This window comes from Rhinopithecus bieti, unplaced genomic scaffold (genome assembly GCF_001698545.2).
Source record: "Rhinopithecus bieti isolate Rb0 unplaced genomic scaffold, ASM169854v2 scaffold_8675, whole genome shotgun sequence".
Taxonomy (NCBI): Eukaryota; Metazoa; Chordata; class Mammalia; order Primates; family Cercopithecidae; genus Rhinopithecus; species Rhinopithecus bieti.
Window position 1 is genome coordinate 3,410,376 of NW_016806447.1, and position 5,758 is coordinate 3,416,133.

A 5,758-nucleotide genomic window follows, 5' to 3' on the forward strand; every position below is an offset into this window, starting at 1 on the left:
TTTTCGTTGGCAAATCTTTCTACCGAAGTCTTTTGAGATACTACTTTCAAATAGGTGGTTGCTATTTGATCTCCGTGGCTCCTCTTAATGAGGCATGAAACCAATGATCCCTTCTGGTGAGACTTTTCTACTCTTTTTTTTTTTTTTTTTGAGACGGAGTTTCGCTCTGCCGCCCAGGCTGGAGTGCAGTGGCCGGATCTCAGCTCACTGCAAGCTCCGCCTCCCGGGTTTAGGCCATTCTCCTGCCTCAGCCTCCCGAGTAGCTGGGACTACAGGGGCCCGCCACCTCACCCGGCTAGTTTTTTGTATTTTTTAGTAGAGACGGGCTTTCACCGGGTTCGCCAGGATAGTCTCGATCTCCTGACCTCGTGATCCGCCCGTCTCAGCCTCCCAAAGTGCTGGGATTACAGGCTTGAGCCACCGCGCCCGGCCGGAGACGTTTCTAAATCACTCCCTAAATATGAGAAACCTAAAGCCAGTTTATACTGAGTGTTGGCCAAAGTTTAGAAAGCAGCTTGAGGCGGCAGCAGAGCCACGCTGGAAGTCAAGCACCTTCGCTAGAGTGGAAGTTGTAGGTGCATTGTGGGAAGCACTTTATTGTCTACAGCCAAACTGCCAGTGTGATGACGCTAACTTACAAGAAAAGGGCTGGGTTTTGAAAATGACACAGGCTCTAAAAAGCTTGGAAGCGCTGCAACTTTTGGCAAGAATCAGGGTTAGCAGGACCTCAGTGGCTCACTGCTGCTAAGTGGAGGCTGGCTCTCTGGGTCCTCCAGTGTGAGCTAGAACTGATGTCTCTATGGCCAAGGGAACAGAGCGAGTGCTGTCTTCCCCATGTGGTGGGGTTGTGCAAGATCAGTAGCTGCACCACTAGAAAGATGGTGGAGCAAGGGCAAAGAAAAATCCCTTTGGTTCCAGAAAATCTTCTGAAAAGGGGAAGGCTTATCAAGCCCTCAAAGCCACCCAGGCAAAGCAGGCACTTTCGGCAAAGAACGAGCAGAGGAAAGGAAAAGGGCTCAGGTCTAAGCGACTGGAATCATTCCAACATGATTCCTGGCGGCAGAAACATGACAAGGTGCATCTTAGATCACTAGAAGCGAAACCGCATGCCTTGGGATTGCCAGATAAACATTCCTTGGCCTTTGCTGTGCCCATCGAAAGGATTGATGGCGTGAGTTTACTAGCGCAGAGAACCATTGCAAGACTTCACCTAAAGACAATTTTTAATGGTGTCTTTGTAAAAGCCACCCCCTAGAACCTAAAAATGCTGCATATAGTGGAACCTTATGTGACCTAGGGATTTCCAAATCTGGAGTCCAGGAATTTTGAATTTTGAAACGTGGACAAGCCAAGGTCAAGAATAAGACCATCTCTCTGACAGAAAGCACAGTGATTGAGGAGCACTTGGGGAAGTTTGGTGTCATTTGCTTGGAAGACCTCATTCATGAAATTGCCTTCCCAGGGAAGCATTTCCAGGAGATCTCATGGTTCTTGCGCCCTTTCCACCACTCAGTGGCCTGTCATGTTACCAAAAATAGAGTGGGCTTTCTCAAGGAGCTGGGCACACCTGGCTATCAGGGTGAATGCACCGATCAACTCATCCACCAGCTGAACTAGACCCAGGTGCCAAACTGCAGTAAATTTTTGTCAATGAAGTGGAAGCATGTGTTTTTGTTTTTTTGGAAATTTTTATCAAGTATCTTCAGAGATTATTTCCTGCCTTACCTTCAAACACTGGAAAGGAAGGGTCAAAGACAGTAGCTGGCTGGGAACAGTGATTCACACCTGTAATCCCAGCACCTTGCAAGGCTGAGGCAGGAGGATCACCTGAGGTCGGGAGTCTGAGACCAGCCTGACCAACATGGATAAACCTGTTACTACTAAAAATACAAAAATGAGCCAGGCATGGTGGCACATACCTGTAATCCCAGCTACTCAGGAGGCTGAGGCAAGATAATCGCTTGAACCTGGGAGGAAGAGGTTGCGGTGAGCCGAGATCACGCCATTGCACTCCAGCCTGGGCAACAAGAGTGAAATTCTGTCTCAAAAAAAAAAAAAAAAAAAAGACAAGACGTAGCTTATGTCATGGCAAGGCACCTCTCATTACAGTACAGTTCTAAGAAAAAATTTCAGTCTTTCCTACATTGGCTTCTGCCTTGTTGAAATCAGCACATTCATGGAAGAAGGATCCTGCTTTTGTTGCATCTTCTATTGTAAGGTTTAATGTTGGTAAATAGTAACTCTAGCATTCATACAGATTCCCTAAAGACTCCTGCAGCCAGTCGACCAAGCCCAGGGACATAATTGAATCTGGAGATTCCTGGGGCCTTGTTTTGAAAAAGACTTGAAATACACATAGGAAGAAAGGCCCAAAAATAAATGTTCACTTGTCTCCGCAAAAAAAAAAAAAAAAAAAGGCAGCTTGAGGCTTCCTTGACTTATTCCCTCTGAGCACTTTCCCCACTTAATATTAAGGAGGAGGTCTTTATATTATTTGGTGAATGGGGACTTTTTTTTTTTCTCTTGGTATCTTGACACCAAGTTAGTTTGGGACATTTACTCCTCTTACATTCTATCCCTATATAGATAAATGAAAAATATTTTAGAAGCTGTTAAAAGAATCCTAAAGTGTGGGCAGATGCTAAGCGATTATGACAGTAAATAATTTTTGTTGCTGTAGGCTTTAATATCTCTCCTACAAGATAGTACCTTCATAAATTGTCTTGTGGAAACATTATCTAAAAATTTCATTTAGGACAAAGGAGACTAGAAGCTTTTGTCATTAAACATGAAATAGCCTTGCTTTCTTTATTCCTAGAAATGTAGGCAGTATTTCTAGAAATATTTAATGATAGCGAACCACTTCCTGGCCATCAATTTGATTCCCTTCCATTTTCCTAGACTTCTGAAGACGTCTCACTTTACACTATTTTGCATTACAGAATACAGTCTTTATACTTCTTTTTTTTTTTTTTTTTTTTTTGACAGAGGGTCTCACTCTGTCACCAATGCTGGAGTGCAGTGGCGCTATCTCAGCTCATTGCAACCTCTGCCTCCCAGGTTCAAACGATTGTCCTGACTCAGCCTCCAGAGTAGCTGGGATTACAGGCATACACCACCATGTCCGGCTAACTTTTTGTATTTTTAGTAGAGATGGGGTTTCACCATGCTGGCCAGGCTGGTCTCAAACTTCTGGCCTCAAGTGATCCGCCCGCCTCAGCCTCTCAAAGTGCTGTGATTACAGGCATGAGGCATCACACTCGCCTACTGTCTTTACTCTGATAGCTGTTTCTCACGTGCTTCCTTACTCTGCTCCTCAAAACAAGTCTGAAATCCTTTTCCAGTAAAAATCTACTCTTTGGACACACAAATAACAACTGCACATTAGATTTTTTAAAATATTTGTTTTAAGATTAAACACAAGCCAAAATTCACCATAAGGTGACTATTTTTGTCCTAAAATTTAGTGCAAGCCAGAAACTTCCAAGGCAGAGGCAGTAAAGAGTAGTGATTGAAAGCATACCACACTTTGGAGACAGTCAAGTTGAGTTTGAATCCTGGCTGTGCCCCTCTAAGCTATGTGACCAATATTGGGATTTACGTTACCTCTTTATCTTTTGTAAAATAGGAACAACAAAAATACCTACTATAGAGGAGTGCTGTGGGGATAAACACAAAAGAATGCAATAAAAATGCTTAGTATAATGTTTGGTACACAGTGAGTGATCAACATGTATTAGTTATTCTCTCCTTTTTTTTTTTTTTTTTCTCCTTTTTTTTTTTTTTTTTTTTTTTTCAGAGACAGGGTCTTTCTGTGTTTCCTAGGCTGGTGCAAACTCCTGGGCTTAATGATCCTCTCACCTTGGCCTCCCAAAGCGATTACAGGCATGAACTACCACACCTAGAAATGCCGTGTAGAATGGTAGTCTAACTTGACTATTTAGAATTACTAAATAGAAATTATTTACCAATACACAGATAATATGTTTTCTTTATATGTCTTATTTATTTTCTTGGGGAATTTCATAAACTTTCGATTTTTTACAACTACAGTTCATTGTAAAAAACAATTATTAGTTATTTAAAAAATATAGCCAGGCACAGTGGCCCAAGTCTGTAATCCCAGTACTTTGGAAGGCCAAGGCAGGCGGATTAGCTGAGGTTAGGAGTTCGAGACCAGCCTGCCCAACATGGTGAAACCGTCTCTATTAAAAATACAAAAATTAGCCAGGTGTGGTAGAGCGCCTGTAATTCCAGCTACTCAGGAGGCTGAGGCAGAAGAATTGCTTAAACCCAGGAGATGGAGGTTGCAGTGAACTGAGATTGCACCATTGCACTCCAGCCTGGGTGGTAAGAGCGAGACTCTGTCTCAAAAAAAAAAAAAAAAAAAAAAAAAAGGTGAATTAAAGTAAGGTCTTACAAATGAATACTGAAGAACAAGAATGTCCATATTGGCTGTGCACAGTGGCTCATGCATGTCATCCCAGCACTTTGGGAGGCTGAGGCAGGTGGATTGCTCTAGCTCTGGCATTCAAGATCAGCCTGGGCAACGTGACAAAACTCTGTCTCTACAAGAAATACAAAAGTTAGCTGGGCATGGTGGTGCACACCTGTATCCCCAGCTACTTAGAAGTCTGAGGTGGAAGGATTGCTTGAGCCTAGGAAGTTGAGGCTGCAGTGAGGTGAGATCGCACCACTGCACTCCAGCCTGGGTGACAGGGTGAGACCTTGTCTCAAAGAAAAAAAAAAAGAAAGGAAAAAAAGAAAATACCCATATTTTTTGTTCAGACAACTGTAACTGCTTACTCGCCTATTAATTACTTCTAATTATATTTATAGTAATGTAAATTGTCACTGGCAATCTCATCGGCGGTAAGATAGTTTTAATAAGGATAAGTACATAATTAAATGGGAGCTCTTAAAGACTCCTGGTAACATTTTAATTGGTTTAACCTTCTGCCTTGCAACTGGCAACTGGTATTCAGTAAAAGCTGTAAAAACATAATATTGTTGGACCTAGGAATAGCCCCAAAGAGGTTATGAAGATGTTAACTGAATTATTTTTGTTTTTCATTTTTTGGGTAGCAGCTTTATTATTATATAATTCAAACAACATAGAAGTAACGTATTTAAAGTGTACAATTCAATGGTTTTTAGTACAGATTGTGTGTCCCTAATACAAAAATCTGAAATGCTCCAAAATCCAAAACCTTTTGGGTGCCAACATGACACTCAAAGGAAAGTTCATTTTGGATTTTCAGACTAGGTTGCTCAACCAGTAAGTACATAATTTAATGCAAACATTTCCAAATCTGAAAAAGAGGTCTAAAATTCAAAATATTTCTGGTCTCAAATATTTTGGATAATACTCAACCTGAATATTCAGAGTTGTGCAACCATCAACACAATCAATCTCAGAACATTTTTCTCACCTCAAAAAGAAACCTTCAAAAAAACTAGTTGGGCATGGAGGCATGCACCTGTGGTTCCAGCTACACAGGAGGCTGAAGCAGGAGGATTGCTTGATGCTGGAGGTCAAGCTACAGTGAGCCATGTTCACGCCATTGCACTCCAGCCTGCAGCCTGATTAACAGTTAGGTTGTTTCATCTTTGGCTATTATGAATAATGCTAACATTTGTAAGAAAGTTTTTGCATGGACAAGTATTTTCATTTCTCTTGGATATATATCTAGGAGTGGAATTTGCATTACTATTATTGGAGTGAAAATCAGGAGCAATTTCATGGTCTAACAATGGA

General features: G+C 41.7%; 1 pseudogene; it reads left to right on the top strand.

Annotated features, from left to right (window-relative positions):
- The first annotated feature begins 860 nt into the window (after positions 1 to 860).
- On the top strand, positions 861 to 1,617 carry LOC108532522 (60S ribosomal protein L7-like 1 pseudogene; annotated as a pseudogene).
- The last annotated feature ends 4,141 nt before the right edge of the window (positions 1,618 to 5,758 follow it).